This window comes from Schistocerca nitens, chromosome 10 (genome assembly GCF_023898315.1).
Source record: "Schistocerca nitens isolate TAMUIC-IGC-003100 chromosome 10, iqSchNite1.1, whole genome shotgun sequence".
Taxonomy (NCBI): domain Eukaryota; kingdom Metazoa; phylum Arthropoda; class Insecta; order Orthoptera; family Acrididae; genus Schistocerca; species Schistocerca nitens.
This window is the reverse complement of record NC_064623.1, coordinates 174,813,315-174,834,439: the sequence shown is the minus strand read 5'-3', so window position 1 is coordinate 174,834,439 and position 21,125 is coordinate 174,813,315. Positions and strand designations below refer to the sequence as shown.

The following is a 21,125-nucleotide window of genomic DNA, read 5'->3' as shown; positions in this document are numbered from 1 at the left end:
ATGCCCCAGCTCACAGTGCGTTGTCAGTGAAGACGTTTTTGGCAAAACACAACATTCCCATCTTAGATCATCCACCCTACTCACCTGATTTGGCCCCCTGTGACTTTTTTCTTTTCCCTAAAGTCAAGTCAGCTTTGAAAGGAACTAGAATTGAGAGTGTTGAAGCAGTAAAAGAAAAAGCGACGGAAGTAATGTATGTACTTACCGAAAATAATCTGCAGCATTGCTATAAGCAGTGGAAAATTCGTATGGAGCGGTGTAGAGACCGCGGAGGAGAGTACATTGAAGGAGATAACATGAAATTGTAAATAATTGTAAATAAATGTTTTTCCAGCATTAGTCCGGTTTTTTTCTAGCCGCACCTCGTATGGTGCTTCAACGAATATGCTATTCAATACCACTTTAACAGCACGCGAGCTATGTGCTGGACATCCATCATGTTGGAAGTTCATCAGCATTCTGTCATGCAGTGAAACATCTTGTAGTAATATCGGTAGTACATTACGTAGGAAATCAGCATTTAGATTGCCATCGATAAAATGGGGGCCAAGTATCCTTCCTCCCAAAATGCCGCACCATACATTAACCCGCCAAGGTCGCTGATGTTCCACTTGTCGCAGCCATCGTGGATTTTCCGTTGCCGAATAGTGCATATTATGCCGGTTTACGTTATCGTTGTTGGTGAATGACGCTTCGTCGCTAAATAGAACGCGTGCAAATAACCTGTCATCGTCCCGTAGTTTCTCTTGTGCCCAGTGGCAGAAATGTACACGATGTTCAAAGTCGTTGCCATGCAATTCCTGGTGCATAGAAATATAGTATGGGTGCAATCGATGTTTATGTAACATTCTCAACACCTACGTTTTTGAGATTCCCGATTCTCGCGCAATTTGTCTGCTACTGATGTGCGGATTAGCCGCGACAGCAGCTAAAACACCTATTTGGGCATCATCATTTGTTGCAGGTCGTGGTTGACGTTTCACATGTGGCTGAACGCTTCCTGTTTCCTTAAATAACGTAACTATCCGGCGAACGGTCCGGACACTTGGATGATGTCGTCCAGGATACCGAGCAGCATACACAGCACAGGCCTGTTGGGCAGTTTGATCACAATAGCCATACATCAACACGATACCTTTTCCGCAATTCGTAAACGGTCCATTTTAACACGAGTAATATATCATGAAGCAAATACCGACCGCTCTCGCGGAATGTTACGTGACACCACGTACTTATACGTTTGTGACTATTACAGCGCCATCTATCACAAAGCGAAAGAAAGGTCCAACTAAAACATTCCTATTTCTTTACGTACTACACGAATATAAAAAATGGGGGTTCCTATTTAAAAAAAACGCAGTTGATATCCGTTTGACCTATGGCAGCGCCATCTAGAGGAGCCAACAATAGCGCCATCTGGTTTCCCCCTTCAAGCTAAACGAGTTTCGTTCTTTGTAGTTTTTTCGTTTGATGCTTATTTCGTGACAGCAATTTTCCTTTTTTTTTTTTTTTTTTTTTTTTTTTTTTTTTTTTTTTTTTTTTTTTGGTCATCAGTCTACTGACTGGTTTTGAAGCTGCCCGCCAGCAGATGTCCTATCATCCTGTCCCTTCTCCTTATCAGTGTTTTCCACATATTCCTTTCCTCTCCGATTCTGCGTAGAACCTCCTCATTCCTTACCTTATCAGTCCACCTAATTTTCAACATTCGTCTATAGCACCACATCTCAAATGCTTCGATTCTCTTCTGTTCCGGTTTTCCCACAGTCCATGTTTCACTACCATACAATGCTACAGACGTACATCCTCAGAAATTTCTTCCTCGAATTAAGGCCGGTATTTGATATTAATAGACTTCTCTTGGCCAGAAATGCCTCTTTTGCCATAGCGAGTCTGCTTTTGATGTCCTCCTTGCTCCTTCCGTCATTGGTTATTTTACTGCCTAGGTAGCAGAATTCCTTAACTTCATTGACTTCGAGACCATCAATCCTGATGTTAATTTTCTCGCTGTTCTCGTTTCTACTACTTCTCATTACCTTCGTCTTTCTCCGATTTACTCTCCGACCATACTGTGTACTCATTAGACTGTTAATTCCGTTCAGCAGATCATTTAATTCTTCTTCACTTTCACTCAGGATGGCAATGTGATCAGCGTATCGTACCATTGATATCCTTTCACCTTGTATTTTAATTCCACTCCTGAACCTTTCTTTTATTTCCATCATTGCTTCCTCGATGTACAGATTGAAGAGTAGGGGCGAAAGGCTACAGCCTTGTCTTACACCCTTCTTAATACGAGCACTTCGTTCTTGATCGTCCACTCTTATTATTCCCTCTTGGTTGTTGTACATATTGTATATGACCCGTCTCTCCCTATAGCTTACCCCTACTTTTTTCAGAATCTCGGCTTGCACCATTTTATATTGTCCAACGCTTTTTCCAGGTCGACAAATCCTATGAAAGTGTCTTGATTTTTCTTTAGCGTTGCTTCCATTATTAGCCGTAACGTCAGAATTGCCTCTCTCGTCCCTTTACTTTTCCTAAAGCCAAACCGATCGTCACCTAGCACATTCTCAATTTTCTTTTCCATTCTTCTGTATATTATTCTTGTAAGCAGCTTCGATGCATGAGCTGTTAAGCTGATTGTGCGATAATTCTCGCACTTGTCAGCTCTAGCCGTCTTCGGAATTGTGTGGATGATGCTTTTCCGAAAGTCAGATGGTATGTCGCCAGACTCATATATTCTACACACCAATGTGAATATTCCTTTTGTTGCCACTTCCCCCAATGATTTTAGAAATTCTGATGGAATGTTATCTATCCCTTCTGCCTTATTTGACCGTAAGTCCTCCAAAGCTCTTTTAAATTCCGATTCTAATACTGGATCCCCTATCTCTTCTAAATCGACTCCTGTTTCTTCTTCTATCACATCAGACAAATCTTCACCCTCATAGAGGATTTCATTGTATTCTTTCCACCTATCTGCTCTCTCCTCTGTATTTAACAGTGGAATTCCCGTTGCACTCTTTGAATGTCACCAAAGGTTGTTTTGACTTTCCTGTATGCTGAGTCTGTCCTTCCGACAATCATATCTTTTTCGATGTCTTCACATTTTTCCTGCAGCCATTTCGTCTTAGCTTCCCTGCACTTCCAATTTATTTCGTTCCTCAGCGACTTGTATTTCTGTATTCCTGATTTTCCCGGAACATGTTTGTACTTCCTCCTTTCATCAATCAACTGAAGTATTTCTTTTGTTACCCATGGTTTCTTCGCAGCTACCTTCTTTGTACCTATGTTTTCCTTCCCAACTTCTGTGATGGCCGTTTTTAGAGATGTCCATTCCTCTTCAACTGTACTGCCTACTGCGCTATTCCTTATTGCTGTATCTATAGCGTTAGAGAACTTCAAACTATCTCGTCATTCCCTAGTACTTACGTATCCCACTTCTTTGCGTATTGATTCTTCCTGACTAATGTCTTGAACTTCAGCCTACTCTTCATCACTACTATATTGTGATCTGAGTCTATATCTGCTCCTGGGTACGCCTTACAATACAGTATCTGATTTCGGAATCTCTGTCTGACCATGATGCAATCTAATTGAAATCTTCCCGTATCTCCCGGCCTTTTCCAAGTATACCTCCTCCTCTTGTGATTCTTGAACAGGGTATTCGCTATTACTAGCTGAAACTTGTTACAGAACTCAATTAGTCTTTCTGCTCTTTCATTCCTCGTCCCAAACCCATATTCTCCTATAACGTTTTCTTCTACTCCTTCCCCTACAACTGCATTCCAGTCGCCCATGACTATTAGATTTTCGTCCCCCTTTACATACTGCATTACCCTTTCAATATCCTCAAACACTTTCTCTATTTGTTCATCTTCAGCTTGCGACGTCGGCATGTATACCTGAACTATCGTTGTCGGTGTTGGTCTGCTGTCGATTCTGATTAGAACAACCCGGTCACTGAACTGTTCACAGTAACACACCCTCTGCCCTACCTTCCTATTCATAACGAATCCTACACCTGTTATACCATTTTCTGCTGCTGTTGATATTACCCGATACTCATCTGACCAGAAATCCTTGTCTTCCTTCCACTTCACTTCACTGACCCCTACTATATCTAGATTGAGCCTTTGCATTTCCCTTTTCAGATTTTCTAGTTTCCCTACCACGTTCAAGCTTCTGACATTCCACGCCCCGACTCGTAGAACGTTATCCTTTCGTTGATTATTCAATCTTTTTCTCATGGTAACCTCCCACTTGGCAGTCCCCTCCCGGAGATCCGAATGGGGGACTATTCCGGAATCGTTTGCCAATGGAGAGATCATCATGACACTTCTTCAAATATAGGCCACATGTCCTGTGGATACACGTTACGTGTCTTTAATGCAGTGGTTTCCATTGCCTTCTGCATCCTCATGTCGTTGATCATTGCTGATTCTTCCGCCTTTAGGGGCAATTTCCCACCCCTAGGACAAGAGAGTGCCCTGAACCTCTATCCGCTCCTCCGCCCTCTTTGACAAGCCCGTTGGCAGAATGAGGCTGACTTCTTATTCCGGAAGTCTTCGGCCGCCAATGCTGATTATTTTATCAAAATTTCGGCAGTGGCGGGGATCGAACCCGGGACCAAAGACGTTTCGATTATGAATCAAAGACGCTACCCCTAGACCACTACCGAAATATCACAATAACTATGAGCATTAACGAAACGATAGGTGGTTCGTCATGAAGCTGACGACTTAAACTATAGGATGTGTGGGAATGGTAGTTTATTACCTAACAGTTTCTTCAAAATCATTTAGAAAGATCGCAGATCTGCCAGCTTCCTGTCCACGGAGCCAGGCAACCTCCCCACGTTTTTTTGTGTGGTCATGTGCTGACGCGAGTCACACACGCTGACAGCTACGCTTTGCTCCACTCGCTCTGTGCTGAACTGTCAAAAGTTGCAATTTGTTTTAAACGCACTATAGTGCTCAACTGAGTACCCAGAATAAAAATAGCAAAGATTCTACGCCCTGGTATGGACATGTCTTCTGTTTACTATCCTTGCTATCTGAGCGGTGAAACTGCGCTTCACACTTTCTTCCATCGGCCGCCAAAGTGCACAGTTTCGCGTTTTCCGTCGATATAGTAAAGTATAACTACAGGCGTGACATCCTTGAACACAGATCTGAGGTACATTTGAGTGTTATGACAGAAACAGAACTGTGCTCACCAAATACATCTTACACACAAAATACAGAGGTACTTTCACATTATCAGTGATACCTTTATTATCCATATTCGGCACACCCACACACTGTAACCAGTGCAAATTTTGTGCTCTTTAATAGGTGGCTTGAGAATACGGGCAAAGCTCAGAAGTAGTAAAAGCTCGCCGTCTTCAGGCCAGGAGTGGCCTACCGGGACCGTCCGACCGCCGTGTCACCCTCAGTGGAGGATGCGGATAGGAGGGGCGTGGGGTCAGCACACCGCTCTCCCGGTCGTTATGATGGCATTCTTGACCGAAGCCGCTACCATTCGTTCGAGTAGCTCCTCAATTGGCATCACGAGGCTGATTGCACCCCGAAAAATGGCAACAGCGCATGGCGGCCTGGATGGTCACCCATCCAAGTGCCGACCACGCCCGACAGCGCTTAACTTCGGTGATCTCACGGGAACCGGTGTATCCACTGCGGCAAGGTCGTTGCTTCAGAAGTAGTAAGCCAGGATTAAATAGCAGCTTTGGCGTTAAACGTTAAAAAATGTCTTTTCTTCAATATTTGCGAACTGCAAGAGGTGACGTACTGCAAACTTTTATAAACGCTTTTTATGACGTGGTGAGATATTCTCACGAAATTTCAATCTACAACGGTCTCCTCCAAATGGAAAATACACTACTGACCATTAAAAATGCTACACCAAGAACAAATGCAGATGATAAACGGGTATTCATTGGACAAATATAATATACTACAACTGATATGTGATTACATTTTCACGCAGTTTGAGTGCATAGATCCAGAGAAATCAGAATCGCCGGCCGGAGTGGCCTAGCGGTTCTAGGCGCTACAGTCTGGAACCGCGCGACCGCTACGATCGCAGGTTCGAATCCTGCCTCGGGTATGGATGTGTGTGATGTCCTTAGGTTAGTTAGGTTTAAGTAGTTCTTAGGGGACTGATGACCTCAGATGTTAAGTCCCATAGTGCTCAGAGCCAAATCAGTACACAGAACAACCGCCTCGGGCTGTAATAACGGCCTCGATACGCCTGGGCTTTGAGTCAAACAGAGCTTGGATGGCGTGTACAGGTACAGCTGCCCATGCAGCTTCATCACGATACTACAGTTCATCAAGAGTAGTGACTGGCGTATTGTGACGAGCCAGTTGCTCGGTCACCATTGACCAGACGTTTTCAATTGGTGAGAGATCTGGAGAACGTGCTGGCCAGCGCAGCAGTCGAACATTTTCTGTGTCCAGAAAGGTCCTGCATTATCTTGCTGAAATGTAGGGTTTCGCAGGGATCGAATGAAGGGTAGAGCCACGGGTAACAGATCTGAAATGTAACATCCAAGCTGCCGCCTATGCGAACAAGAGGTGACCGAGACGTGTAACTAATGGCACCCCATACCATCACGCCGCGTGATACGCCAGTATGGCGATGACGAATACACGCTTCCAATGTGCGTTCACCGCGATGTCGCCAAACACGGATGTGATCATCATGATGCTGTAAACAGAGCCTGGATTCATCCGAAAAAATGACGTTTTGCCATTCGTGCACCCAGGTTCGTCGCAGGCTCTCCTGTATGTGATGCAGCGTCAAGGGCAACCGCAGCCACGGTGACCGATCTGATAGTCCATGCTGCTGCAAACGTTGTCGAATTGTTCGTGCAGATGGTTGTTGTCTTGCAAACGTCCCCATCTGTTGACTCAGGGATCGAGACGTGGCTGCACGATCTGTCATAGCCATGCGGATAACATGCCTGTCATCTCGACTGCTAGTGATACGAGGCCGTTGGCATCCAGCACAGCGTTCCGTATTACCCTCCTGAACCCACCGATTCCATATTCTGCTAACAGTCATTGGATCTCGACCAACGCGAGCAGCAATGTCACGATACGATGAACCGCAATCGCCATAGGCTACAATCTGACCTTTATCAAAGTCGGAAACGTGGTGGTACGCATTTCTCCTCCTTATACGAGCCATCACAAACACGTTTCACCAGGCAACGCCGGTCACCTGCTGTTTGTGTATGAGAAATCGGTTGGAAACTTTCCTCATGTCAGCACGTTGTAGGTGTCGCCACCGGCTCCAATATTGTGTGAAAGCTCTGAAAAGCTAATCATTTGCATATCACAGCATCTTCTTCGTGTCGGTTAAATTTCGCGTCTGTAGCAAGCCATCTTCGTGGTGTAGCAATTTTAATGGCGAGTAGTATATTTTTGTTGACATCCACCAACGCAGGGAGAGATGATCATTGTAATGAAATAAGAGAAATGAGAATTTGCACGGAAACACTTGTTCGTTTTTCGAGCTCTCTGTTAGAGACTGAAACGGTAGTAGCGTGAAAGAGGTTCGATGAACCACCTGCCAGGCATTGAACTGCACATTAGTCATGTAAATGTAGCCCGCCCGTCTAGCCGCGCCGTCTTACGCGTTGCTTCCCGAACGGATTCGTGTCGGGGTCCGGTGTGCCGGCCGACCTGTGGATGGTTTTTAAGGCGGTTTTCCATCTGCCTCGCCGAATGCCGACTGGTTCCCCTTATTCCGCCTCAGTTACAATATGTCGGCGATTACTGCGCAAACACTGTCTCCACATACGTGTACACCATAATTACTCTACCATGGAAACATTTGGGGCTATACCCGTCTGGTATGGGACGTCCCGAGAGGGTCCACTGGGGGCCGAGCTGCACATTAATCCGCCGGCCGGAGTGGCCGAGCGGTTCTAGGCGCTACAGTCTGGAACCGCGTGACCGCTACGGTTGCAGGTTCGAATCCTGCCTCGGGCATGAATGTGTGTGATGTCCTTAGGTTAGTTAGGTTTAAGTAGTTCTAAGTTCTAGGGGACTGATGACCTCAGAAGTTATGTCCCATAGTGCTCAGAGCCATTTTTTGCACAGTAATCCTGGGTTCGGTGTGGGTCGACGGTGGGGTGGGTGGACTGCTGTGGCCTGTTGTGGAATTGTGAACCACTGAGGGCTACGGCGGGACGAACCTTCTCTGTCGTTTCTATGGCCCCGGTTCAACACACACACACACACACACACACACACACACACACACACACACACAGACAGACAGACAAATATACTAAAATGTAGACTTTCACGGCCGGAAATATCATGTCCATTATAACTATCCGGGCTGTTATGCCGTGGTTGGTTGATGAATGCTGTGTCGACTCCCAACGTTTCGTCTCCGACTGCGGGAGACATCTTCAAGGGGCTCCGTAGCTCGATGGAAGGTCCAACACACACACTGGCTCGCTACTGACTGCCGCTAAATTCCGTGTCCGCGCGCTCTCCCACGCCGCGGCGTGACGTCACGTGTTTTGAAAACGTCAGTGCAATTGGCCGCTGTCCGTCGCCGTCGATTGCCGCTGCCATCACCCAGTGGTGGACGGGTGGTATACATCTTCTTCAACACCGGCATCCATATACCGTTTGGAAGAGCACAAGGGAAATTGTAGAAGAGGAGAAACGGAACGACCAGCTGTTGCGGAGCATGCTTTCCAGCCAGGGAACCACAACATTCGTTTCGAGGAGACGCAAGTACTAGCGGCCACAAGCGGATATTACGAAAGGCTCTACAGGGAGGCAATCGAAATCGCTAAACGCCCAAATACGAGGTGTGGCTAGAAAAAAACCGGACTAGTACTGGTGAAACAATAAAACGAATGCAATAAGGCTGAAAGTCGCGTGGCCTGTCGCGTGAGTCTCGCTCCGCCTACTGCTCGAGTTTCATCTGCCTCCTGCACTCAGTCTGCCCGTGGCGTCTGTTTTAAGTAGTTGACGTTTTGTCTGTGCGTCGGAAAATGTTGAGTGTACAGAAAGAACAGCGTGTTAACATCAAATTTTGTTTCAAACTAGGAAAATCTGCAAGTGAAACGTTTGTAATGTTACAACGCCAATCGATGCATTGAAAACTCCTGGTTCTCCACGACAAAAAAAAAAAAAGCACGAATGTCAAAATCGAAATTCAAGTCAATGATGATTGTTTTTTTTTTTGACATCAAAGGGATTGTGCACATTGATTGGGTACCAGAGGGACAAACAGTGAATCAGCATTACTGGCTACCCTACGTGAACGAGTACGGAGAAAACGGAACGATTTGTGGAGAAAAAAGTCATGGATCCTTCACCAAGACAATGCCCCAGCTCACAGTGCGTTGTCAGTGAAGACGTTTTTGGCAAAACACAACATTCCCATCTTAGATCATCCACCCTACTCACCTGATTTGGCCCCCTGTGATTTTTTTCTTTTCCCTAAAGTCAAGTCAGCTTTGAAAGGAACTAGATTTGAGACTGTTGAAGCAGTAAAAGAAAAAGCGACGGAAGTAATGTATGGACTTACCGAAAATGATCTGCAGCATTGCTATGAACAGTGGAAAATTCGTATGGAGCGGTGTAGAAACCGAGGAGGAGAGTACATTGAAGGAGATAACATGAAATTGTAAATAACTGTAAATAAATGTTTTTTCCAGCATCAGTCCGGTTTTTTTCTAGCCGCACCTCGTAACTTCAACCGAAAGGAGGAGGGCGTGAAATTAAATGGTAATTGGATGCCGGTGTTGATGAAGATGTGTGCCACCCGTCCACTACTGGGTGATGGCAACGGCGATCGACGGCAACGGACAGCGGCCAATTGCACTGACGTTTTCAAAACACGTGACGTCACGCCGCGGCGTGGGAGCGCGCGAACACGGAATTTAGCGGCAGTCAGTAGCGAGCCAGTGGGTGTGTTGGACCTTCCATCGAGCTACGGACCCCCTTGAAGATGTCTCCCGCAGTCGGAGACGAAACGTTGGGAATCGACACAGAATTCATCAACCGACCACGGCATAACAGCCCGGATAATTCTAATAGACAGACAGACAAAGACACACACAGACGGACACAGACACACACACATGTAGATGCAGGTGTTAAATCTGTGGCATGGGTACACCAGCGCATTCAGCAGAGCGCTGACGACCTCCGTACCTTGTCTACAACTTTTACTGGAATGAACTGCTGCCGTTCTGAAAGGCATGAAGCTTTAACACCCAGGCACTGACGAACTCATGCAGGGAGAAATTTAAAATAAAATTTTGCAGGAAGTCCTAAATATTTCCAGAGTGACTCGTCACCCTGCACTCATTAGTTAAGTAACGAGCGAGACAGGGTTGTATATAGGGGTGGGAAAAACAGACCGGCTAAAACCGATGCCGGTATTTTAGTTCTGGGTAACCGGTATTTTTTCTATTTGCTTGGTCTCGGTTATAAAAGGTGTTTTTATTTTTTACTAATTAAAGATAAAGAACTGAAACATCATTTAGTCATTGCTGCAGTGCTAAAATTTCTCATTTTTAATGAATCTTTTTTAAAGAACGAGTAATTTTTATTCGCAAAATTTGAATTACTTCGAAACATAGCGTTACTGTAGAAAATGTGAAAAGTGATCAGTACTATATTAATAATAATGCCGACAGAAAAGAGCACCAGACACGTGACACATGAACTGGTACAGCGTTGCTGACGCCATAATGCACCTGTTGCCATGTGGCGTGGCCTATTGGGTGACACGCATGCACCCATGCAGTGTGCAAAAATTGCCCCATCTGGTCTGTATCGTAGTTCCTGACTGTCGTCAACGGAGATAAATTGTATTACACAATGGGATCATCCCCAGCCTGGAAGTATTTTACGAAGTACTGTGTCTACGAAGTACAAGGCTTCATTTGCTTTAAATGACGAAAAGCGGGAGGAGACACAACAAACTCCCGATATCATATGAGGAGAAAACTTAACAGTTTATTCACAGTTTACGATAAAAATAGAAGGTAGCTGATCTGCAAGGCGTGTCTCCAGAATAGGCCTTTATCTCCTTGTAGCCGTTGGATGAATTAATACGAGAAGTAAAATTCTTCAACCTCAGTTTTCACCCTTTACCACTGACTATCGTAGTGCCCAAACAGTGGTAAGATCCACGATTATAACATGATTTTGGAACAGAGTTTCAAAAAATTAATATAACTTGGAAAATACTGGCGATTTATTTGTAGTATACAACCCCTCATCATCTTTCGAGAACAGCAGTGAATGGTGGACGGACTAGTATTTAATATTTTGATTCTATGTATCTTGAAACTGAGGGAGTCAAAGTTTTTCAATCTCTGTTCAATTTCTCCGTTTATTAAGGAAATAATAGGGATGAAAAAACCAATATCCAGTCTCAGAAACGGCGTGTTTGGAGCGATTTTGACAGTCAGGTTAAAATGGAGATAAAAAATCGACATAACCGTAAACCGGTTATACCCAGGTTGTGGTCTGTCCGTGATGTTGTTAGTCTGTACGCCGGGCAAGCAGTAAGGGAGAGCAAGGAGAAATTTGGAGAAGGAGTAATTGACGGAGAAGAAACAAAAACGTTGGAGACTGCTGATGACATTTTGTAGCAGGGACGACAAAGGACTTAGAAGAGCAGGTTGAAAGTCTACCCCTTGTTTGTTACGCTGATTAATTTTCATGTAAGAAGTATCTTCCTTTAATACGAGTATAAGCAGACGCAGTGCTCCATGGTTACCATTTCTACCGTTATGTAACTAATTCTTTCAATTAGGCCCGATAAACCCGCTAGAAAAGATAGTATTCCAATTTAAAAATGAAGCAACGGTTAACGCAAGATAGGAGAATGGCCATGAAACAATACGTGCACATTAGGGACGGTAAGACTTTCTTTTTCTGATACAATGAATTCAGTTAGTCGCATGAAGTGCATAATGCTTACAATGGATATGCCTGGATTGAAAAATCGTAGAATATAGTCATTATCTCAGTGGTATGGATGGAGGATACTAAATAATGCTAAGAGAATTTAAATTATCATTATGATTTATTTCAATAATATTTAAGGAAACTATTACTCTCTGTGACAAACATACATGAAATCTATTGCATCTCGTCATACCGGAAACACTGACAACACTTCGTCGCCTAATGATTAAAATGGGTGAAAATGAACGTTACTGAATGGTGGCCTCTTAACACCATTTAGTTATTGCCACACCTATTTAACGCGCGGAGCAGGGAAGGATATTACCTTTCACTCTCTCACACATTACTTGTGTTACTGCACATGCAGTACCATGCGGATAAGTTCATGTTGAAACCGCGTATTATGCAACCGCAATGCAAAGGGAGCAAACCAGCCCAGGTTTCATGTTCTACATCTACATCTACATTTATACTACGCAAGCCACCCAACGGTGTGTGACGGATGGCACTTTACGTGCCACTGTCATTACCTCCCTTTTCTGTTCCAGTCGCGTATGGTTCGCGGGAAAAAGGACTGTCTGAAAGCCTCCGTGCGCGCTCGAATCTCTCTAATTTTACATTCTTGATCTCCACGGGAGGTATAAGTAGGGGGAAGCAATATATTCGATACATCCAGAAACGCACCCTCTCGAAACCTGGCGAGCAAGTTACACCGCGATGCAGAACGCCTCTCTTGCAGAGTCTGCCACTTGAGTTTGCTAAACATCTCCGTAACGCTATCACGGTTACCAAATAACCCTGTGAAGAAACGCGCCGCTCTTCTTTGGATCTTCTCTATCTCCTCCGTCAACCCGATCTGGTACGGATCCCACACTGATGAGCAATACTCAAGTATAGGTCGAACGAGTGTTTTGTAAGCCACCTCCTTTGTTGATGATGTTGTTGTAGTGGTCTTCAGTCCTGAAACTGGTTTGATGCAGCTCTCCATAATACTCTATCCTGTGCAAGCTTCTTCATCTCCCAGTACTCACTGCAACCTACATTCTTCTGAATCTGCTTATTGTATTCATCTCTTGGTCTCCCACTACGATTTTTACCCTCCACGCTGCCCTCCCATACTAAATTGATGGTCCCTCGATGTCTCAGAACATGTCCTACCAACCGACCCCCTCTTCTAGTCAAGTTGTGCCACAAGCTCCTCTTCTCGCCAATTCTATTCAATACCTCCTCATTAGTTATGTGATCTACCCATCTAATCTTCAGCATTCTTCTGTAGCACCACATTTCGAAAGCTTCTATTCTCATCTTGTCTAAACTATTTATCGTCCACGTTTCACTTCCATACATGGCTACACTCGATACAAATACTTTCAGAAACGACTTCCTGACACCTAAATCTATACTCGATGTTAACAAATTTCTCTTCTTCAGAAACGCTTTCCTTGTCATTGCCAGTCTACATTTTATATCCTCTCTACTTCGACCATCATCAGTTATTTTGCTCACCAAATAGCAAATCTCCTTTACTACTTTAAGTGTCTCATTTCCTAATCTAATTCCCTCAGCATCACCCGACTTAATTCGAGTACATTCCATTATCCTCGTTTTGCTTTTGTTGATGTTCATCTTATACCCTCCTTTCAAGACACTGTCCATTCCGTTCAGCTGCTCTGCCAAGTCCTTTGCTATCTCTGACAGTATTACAATGTCATCGGCGAACCTCAAAGTTTTTATTTCTTCTCCATGGATTTCAATACCTACTCCGAACTTTTCTTTTGTTTCCTTTACTGCTTGCTCAATATGCAGATTGAATAACATCGGGGAGAGGCTACAACCCCCTCTCACTCCCTTCCCAACCACTGCTTCCCTTTCATGCCCCTCTACTCTTACAACGGCCATTTGGTTTCTGTACAAATTGTAAATAGCCTTTCGCTCCCTGTATTTTACCCCTGCTATGTTCAAAATTTGAAAGAGAGTGTTCCAGTCAACAATGTCAAAAGCTTTCTCTGAGTCTACAAATGCTAGAAATGTAGGTTTGCCTTTCCTTAATCTACTTTCTAAGATAAGTCGTAGGGTCAGTATTGCCTCACGTGTTCCAACATTTCTACAGAAACCAAACTGATCTTCCCTGAGGTCGGCTTCTACCAGTTTTTCCATTCATCTCTAAAGAATTCGTGTTAGTATATTTGTGGCTTATTAAACTGATAGTTCGGTAATTTTCACATCTGTCAACACCTGCTTTCTTTGGGATTGGAATTATTATATTCCGCTTGAAGTCTGAGGGTATTTCGCCTGTCACATACATCCTGCTCACCAGATGGTACAGTTTTGTCAGGACTGGCTCTCCCAAGGCTGTCAGTAGTTCTAATGCAATGTTGTCTACTCCTGGGGCCTTGTTTCGACACAGGTCTTTCATGACTCCACATTATTCATGCTGTGATTAACGAATGGCAAATCCAGTGACTACCGTTATGAATGCTGGCAACACGTGGCCAAGGTCGACAACGAAGAAACGAGTATAATAGACCGTTGAATCATGAAAAATTTATATTGCCTACATCTAGAACGAAACTATGCAACAAATGAAACATTAATGAACCTAAGAACAAGAACCGTTGGTTCATGCCCTCGATCACATCGCGCCTAAGTCCGCTAGTTGAAACACATTAATCTGAAAAGTTTCTACAAATAAAGTATCGCTGAACGTTTCCCGCTATTAATTAACGCCCGAACATGCTTCATAATCAATGTCACCCCAAAAAACCTACATTATGAATAACTTTTCTGACCATCAATGACGAGCGCCGCACCCCTGCGTCCGTCTCGTTCAATCGGCGGCCCCAGAGTGTCCCCACATGGCGCGTTCCAGGACCAACCGCCAACCGTTCAAAAAAAACTGGTGGTGGTGGGTAGGACCTCAGTGAGAACCAACCTCACAAACTCTGCCCTGCTCGTCCCCACTATCTTTGGAATCACGAACTCTCTGCCGATTCTGCTCACGTTGTTATATTGGTGCTAAACTACCCTACTGCTACCATCTTTGAGTAACCCAGATTATTATATATTCCATACATAATTACGTTTATCCATCCACATACATCATGGGATCAAAGGATGAGAGAGGAGGTGTGACACCAACAGAAGAAAAAATTTACACGGAAGCATTCTTGAATCCGGAGGTTAATTAGCTAGACGAAACATTCTACATCTGCATCTACATCCATACTCCGCAAGCCACCTGACGGTGTGTGGCGGAGGGTACCTTCAGTGCCCCTATCGGTTCTCCCTTCTATTCCAGTCTCGTATTGTTCGTGGAAAGAAGGATTGTCGGTATGCCACTGTGTGGGCTCTAATCTCTCTGATTTTATCCTCATGGTCTCTTCGTGAGATATACGTAGGAGGGAGCAATATACTGGTTGACTCCTCGGTGAAGGTATGTTTTCTAAACTTCAACAAAAGCCCGTACCGAGCTACTGAGCGTCTCACCTGCAGAGTCTCCCACTGGAGTTTATCTGTCATCTGCGTAACGCTTTCAGGATTACTAAATGATGCTGTAACGAAGCGCGCTCCTCTCCGTTGGATCTTCCCTATCTCTTCTATCAACCCTATCTGGTACGGATCCCACACTGCTGAGCAGTATTCAAGCAGTGGGCGAACAAGCGTACTGTAACCTACTTCCTTTGTTTTCGGATTGTATTTCCTTAGGATTCTTCCAATGAATCGCAGTCTGGCATCTGCTTTACAGACGATAAACTTTATATGATCATTCCGTTTTAAATCACTCCTAATGCCTACTTCCAGATAATTTATGGAATTAACTGCTTCCAGTTGCTGACCTGCTATGTTGTAGCTAAATGATAAAGGATCTTTCTTTCTATGTATTCGCAGCACATTACACTTGTCTACATTGAGATTCAATTGCCATTCCCTGCACCATGCGTCAATTCGTTGCAGATCCTCCTGCATTTCAGTACAATTTTCCATTGTTACAACCTCTAGATATACCACAGCATGATCCGCAAAAAACGTCAGTGAACTTCCGATGTCATCCACAGGGTCATTTATGTATATTGTGAATAGCAACGGTCCTACGACATTCCTCTGCGGCACACCTGAAATCACTCTTACTTCGGAAGACTTCTCTCCATTGAGAATGACATGCTGCGTTCTGTTATCTAGGAACTCTTCAATCCAATCACACAATTGGTCTCATAGTCCATATGCTCTTACCTTGTTCATTAAACGACTGTGGGGAACTGTATCGAACGCCTTGCGGAAGTCAAGAAACACGGCATCTACCTGGGAACCCGTGTCTATGGCCCTCTGAGTCTCGTGGACGAATAGCGCAAGCTGGGTTTCACACGATCGTCTTTTTCGAAACCCATGCTGATTCCTACAGAGTAGATTTCTAATTTCCAGGAAAGTTGTTATACCTTAAAGGACGCTCTCGGCGTAAAATGAATTATTAAACATGTAGAAATTAATCAGCCAGTTAAATGAAGCTTAAAGCTGTGATGTTTCAAGGTGAGCAGACTGGAGACGAATTGGCTAGGATACAGGCTGTCCGGTCGCATCCCTTACTTGGAATTCTGCGCGGAAATTAACATGAAAACCATTCGGCAGCTGTCAGCAGTTGGTGATGCGGAAAGAAAAAGTTACGTGATCCCTTGAAATTACCCGATCCCCTGCCCTGGGCCTTCTGGCCAGCCTCAGCCGTGGGAGATGAATCCGTCATTAACGTCAGCAGGCTCCGCCAGGTCTCCCCACGTAATTAAAACACGCCGAGGCAGGAGCGGGCTCCCCTCAAAGCCGCGATATTGGATTTCTCCAACTCGTTTCGCACGGGGGCCGTGCCAATAACTGAGTGGGCCCCCGCCGGGCACTTCTTGACTGAATAAATCAGCCCGCCGTCCCCAGTCGCCGCGCGAGGGCGGGCGATCGCTAACGACATTTGTGACCACAGCGGAGAGTTTGTTTTACACCCAGAGACGTAACTGTAGGGCGGTGCAGAGGTGTGGAACCACTGGTCAAAGGCAAAAACATGTGTTTTTTTCTTTTTTTTAAAATGTATGTTAAGCACTGCAAACTCAGAAGTGAAAATAGCCCATGAAGTCTTCTTCGTTTGGATGGACTACTAGTTTCGGCTGACAATCTAGCCATCTTCATATGACAAAAAATTCTTGATTAGTGTCGATGCCATTACGGATTCACGTATCGTTAAAATTTTTCTTATACTACTGGCCATTAAATTTGCTACACCACGAAGATGACTTGCTACAGACCGACAGGAAGAAGATACTGTGATATGCAAACGATTAGCTTTTCAGGGCATTCACACAAGATTGGCGCCGGTGGCGACACCTACAACGTGCTGACATGAGGAAAGTTTCCAACCGATTTCTCATACACAAACAGCAGTTGACCGCCGTTGCCTGGTGAAACGTTGTTGTGATGCCTCGCGTATGGAGGAGAAATGCGTACCATAACGTTTCCGACTTTGACAAAAGGTCAGATTGCAGCCTATCGCGATTGCGATTTATCGTATCGCGACATTGCTGCTCGCGTTGGTCGAGATCCAATGACTGTTAGCAGAATATGGAATCGGTGGGTTCAGGAGGGTAATACGGAACGCCATGCTGGATCCCAACGGCCTCGTATGACTAGCAGTCGAGATGACAGGCATCTTATCCGCCCGGCTGTAACGGATCGTGAAGACACGTCTCGATCCCCGAGTCAACAGATGGGGACGTTTGCAAGACAACAACCATCTGCACGAACAGTTCGACGACGTTAGCAGCAGCTTGGACTATCAGCTCGGAGGCCGTGGCTGCGGTTACCCCAGACGCTGCATCACAGACAGGAGCGCTTGCGATGGTCTACTCAACGACGAACCTGGGTGCACAAATGGCAAAACGTCATTTTTTCGGATGAATCCAGGTTCTGTTGACAGCATCGTGATGGTCGCATCCGCGTATGGCGCCATCGCGGTGAACGCACATTGGAAGCGTGTATTCGTCATCGCCATACTGGCGTATCACCCAGCGTGATGGTATGGGGTGCCATTGGCTACACGTCTCGGTCACCTCTTGTTCGCATTGACGGCACTTTGAACAGTGGACGTTACATTTCAGATGTGTTACAACCCGTGACTCTATCCTTCATTCGATCCCTGCGAAACCCTACATTTCAACAGGAGAATGCACGACCGTTTGTTGTAGGTCCTGTACGGGCCTTTCTGGATACTTAAAATGTTCGACTGCTGGCCTTGCCAGCACATTCTCCAGGTCTCTCACCAATTGAAAACGTCTGGTCAATGGTGGCCGAGCAACTGGCTCGTCGCAATACGCCAGTCACTACTCTTAGTGAACTGTGGTATCGTGTTGAAGCTGCATAGGCAGCTGTACCTGTACACGCCATCGAAACGCTGTTTGACTCAATGTCCAGTCGTATCAAGGCCGTTATTACGGCCAGAGGTGGTTGTTCTGGGTACTGATTTCTCAGGATCTATGCACCCAAATTGCGTGAAAATGTAATAACATGTCAGTTCTAGTATAATATATTTGTCCAATGAATACCCGTTTATCATCTGCATTTCTTCTTGGTGTAGCAGTTTTAATGGCCAGTAGTATAAAATCACAACATCCGCACGCGACATATGAACCGTAATTTTAATTTCAAAATCTTTTATTAAAGAATTTATTTACTAGCGATTCACCAAGAACATTAACACATTTAATCACACTAGGTGAGGTTGGAAGTAGTTGCCAGGAAGTAACTGACGGAAAATAAAATTACCTTTAAAAATTTTATTCCTTAAAGCCTTTTCAAAATCAGATTTAAAATTACAATCAGAAAGCACCCCCTAAATATCAAGTTACAATTATTCAGAGGCAGAATAACGAAATTTTTTTTCAGTAGCAGCCTTCGGGCTGAGAAGCTTCGGCTCCCTTTCAACACGGCCGTAGTCACGACCGCTCACAACCACCTCTAAAAAAGTACACTGGTGCAAATGTGCAACACACCAGATTACTTTAAACTAAAAATTTTAACAACTCACACAAACACATTAACTATGCACTCCGTAAGAGGGTGGAAATGGTACAAACACTCACACTAAGAAATTATTTGCCACCAAAAGTGCAATTTGGTTTAAAAGGCCTCTTACGGTGGAAGAGTGGCTACCTTATTAAAATGACTATTTAAATAAAACCCATGAAATTCAGACTTACATGAAGGGTACAACCTTCTCTACATTACACATACTCCGCCTCGCAAGATGATAGGCAAGATAAAAATGTATTTCAGGAATTCGGCCTTTACCTTAAATCTATAAATTCGTTAACACCGAATTCGACAAACATGACAGTGGCAGCAATTAGCGTACGGCTGATCGACGTGGGGGTTACTAAACAACCCGGACCGCAGATTGCTCTAAACCTTCCCACAAGGGAAAAACGGACCACCCAATTCACAAATAGCCACCTTCCCGCGGGTGGGCAAACGGATTAGAATGGTGGGACGACACCAAAACAAAGCGGCTGGTGGCCTCACCAAGAAAACAAGTAGAATTTAACAAGTAAATGAAACAACATATCTACAATCACTTAACTTCTAATAAACTGCGATTTCTAGCGAAGACCTGGCGCAGCACCCCCAACGCTCTCCCGAACCGTCCGCTGCCAGCCGCTTCAACGGACGCAGGAAGGCGCGCCGATCTCCCGTCTCACGGCGTCGCAGCTCGCACCGGCCAGCCCTATGTCGTGGTTTCACACCTGTTGTTCTCGTGTCGACCGCGAAGCCACTATCCCTCGCTATACGGCGTGGCCCACTGGACTCACGTGGGGACCTCACATGCGCCGACGCTCAAGGCGGACAAGTCATCTCGTGTTTCAGTGCGCGACCGACCAACCGACCGATCCAACCACCAGTGACCGTTGCCCGAGAAACTCGAGCAGACGGGCTGCCTAAGGCCCAGACTCAGATGAAGGAACTCAGCCCCGACCGGGCGACCACTAGCTGAGTTCTGTTACTGGCGGAGTGCCAAGACTCTCATTTTCTGACCTTAAAGTTGATCCAAAGGACAGACATACTAGCACTCCGACGACAGACAGACACTAACTGCAGCACAAATGCAAACGAGAGACAGACGAGCAACTGGTGACGCGAGACTGATCCAGCCTCACTCCGACTGACCACGCTGCCGAGCTCATAGCGCCCCTTAAATGCACGTGAACAGGCAACCTTTCCGCTTTCCCACCAGAAGCAGACACCAAAGCTGCGACTGCCACAGCGGCGCCACCGCCAGAAACGGAGGGCGACTGCTTCACACAACGCGCTGTGGCGTGCTCTTCAAAACAGCAATTTTTTACCACGGCTCGACATAGTAACTGACACAATTTACTTCATCTCGTAACAGAGGTGATGCTATGCGAGGTGCTGTAAATACTGGTTGTGTCGGTCACTAAGTTCTAACACCGTAACGCCTTCGTTTCATGACCATCGTTCAATTACACTGACCACGAACGATGAAAAGTGGTTTTTAGTTGTGTCATTTTAGGAACGATTTCGATGATGTGCGAAGCCTTACGGCACCAACATTAATCAAGAATGTTTTACCATTTAACAAGCGTAGACTGTTAGCTGATACTACACTCCTGGAAATGGATAAAGAACACATTGACACCTGTGTGTCAGACCCACCATACTTGCTCCGGACACTGCGAGAGGGCTGTACAAGCAATGATCACACGCACGGCACAGCAGACACACCAGGAACCGCGGTGTTGGCCGTCGAATGGCGCTAGCTGCGCAGCATTTGTGCACCGCCGCCGTCAGTGTCAGCCAGTTTGCCGTGGCATATGGAGCTCCATCGCAGTCTTTAACACTGGTAGCATGCCGCGACAGCGTGGACGTGAACCGTATGTGCAGTTGACGGACTTTGAGCGAGGGCGTATAGTGGGCATGCGGGAGGCCGGGTGGACGTACCGCCGAATTGCTCAACACGTGAGGCGTGAGGTCTCCACAGTACATCGATGTTGTCGCCAGTGGTCGGCGGAAGGTGCACGTGCCCGTCGACCTGGGACCGGACCGCAGCGACGCACGGATGCACGCCAAGACCGTAGGATCCTACGCAGTGCCGTAGGGGACCGCACCGCCACTTCC

At 45.5% G+C, this 21,125-nt stretch overlaps 1 pseudogene; it reads right to left on the bottom strand.

Moving 5' to 3' along the window:
• Positions 1–5,576: 5,576 nt before the first annotated feature.
• On the bottom strand, positions 5,577–5,694 carry LOC126211015 (5S ribosomal RNA; annotated as a pseudogene).
• Positions 5,695–21,125: the final 15,431 nt, after the last annotated feature.